Source organism: Colobus angolensis, unplaced genomic scaffold, assembly GCF_000951035.1.
Source record: "Colobus angolensis palliatus isolate OR3802 unplaced genomic scaffold, Cang.pa_1.0 Scaffold224, whole genome shotgun sequence".
Classification (NCBI taxonomy): domain Eukaryota; kingdom Metazoa; phylum Chordata; class Mammalia; order Primates; family Cercopithecidae; genus Colobus; species Colobus angolensis.
The window spans coordinates 2,999,094-3,000,659 of record NW_012115422.1 but is presented as its reverse complement, the minus strand read 5'-3'; positions in this window follow the sequence as shown (position 1 = coordinate 3,000,659).

Here is a 1,566-nt window from a genome sequence, read left to right as displayed (position 1 = left end):
AGAGGCTGTTTGTGGCCAGAAGAGTCTCAGAAAAAGAAGAGACAGAGACAGACTTTCTCACTTCATCATTGTACCCAAGCATGGGAAGCAGTACCTTCTAGCAGGACCAAATTGGGCAAACAGACAAGCCTTTTTAAAAACTCTCCTCAGTACTTACAATATGTAAAATGAACATAATACCCAATGCAGCAAAAGTGAATATGGTAGAGAAGCTAGAGCTAGGAAGATGAATATGTTATAGCTCCTGCCCTGGAAGAGACAGACATGGATACAGATAATTGCAATCAACAGCAATTGTTATATAATGGAGATGTATACAAAGTGCAGTGTGGAGCACAGAAGGGTTTGGAAACAGAAGGAATTAAAATTAATTCAACCATGAAACTAAGCCAGAAGCAATTAATATTGGGATCTTTGTCATCACTTAGTCCAAAATTCCCACTTTGAGCTGAGAAGGAAAGTTCTTAGGAGTCAAAAAAGATGTAGGGGGAAAAAAATGACCTCACTTCTCCATTGCCAGAGTCTCTGAAGCAACTAGCAGCAAATTACCCGTGGAAGTTGTGGAGTTCCCTTCTCCAGAGATCTTGTGATTGACACCGTAGCCCTATGTTTTCAATGCACGCCAAATTTGTTAAAGCAACTGGATGCTTGCCAGCCTGACGCTTCATTTTGTGCTGTGTGGACACAGTCCCAAGCGTGTGAAGTGTCAATAAAGCACTTAACATTATTTTCGGACTTATCTAATCTTCCTTTCTACTGAGTTTGTAAGTTCCTTGAGGGCAGTGCATCACACTGTGTTCTGAGTGGCAAACATTGGACCCACTAAAGGTAGCTTGAAAAGGAAAAATGATTAACTTTAGTTATCTCTAGGAGGGCTAGGAAACTAGGTTCGAAGGGTACTCCACACCCAGGAGACAACAGCAACACCTGGAATGTAACTCTGGCACAGGCCCTGGAGCAGGTATCACCATCACAGGCACGGGAATCAGCTGTTCCTTTTCCCACGGAAAAAGTGTCGGGTTGTTAGAGGGACAGTGAATGAATACTGGGCAAGCCAAAACCATGGCAGCTATGTAGTAGATCCTCCACAGGATTTAAATAATTTCAGCCAAATGAAGATACCTAATACCATTAGAAAAAGAATATATCTGACAGTCAGGCGAGGTGGCTTACACCTGTAATTCTAGCATTTGGGGAGTCTGAAGCAGGCGGACCGCTTGATTCTAGGAGTTTGAGACCAGCCTGAGCAACGTGGCAAAACCCCATCTCTACAAAAAATTAGCTGGGTGTGGTGGTGCGCGCCTATGTCCCAGCTACTCAGGAAGGAGGCTGAGATGGGAGGATCACCTGCACCCTGGGAGGTTAAGACTGCAGTGAGCCAAGATCACACCACTCCACTCCAGCCTAGACAACAGAGTGAGACCCTATCTGAAAATATGTATGTACTCAGAGGGATCAAGTTGCTAGTGAAATAAGCCAACTTCTAAATAAAAGTAACGGAAGGACTAGCATTTTCTTATCATGGTTACCTAATCCTTACTAACCTTCTTGAGGCTTACTTAGACT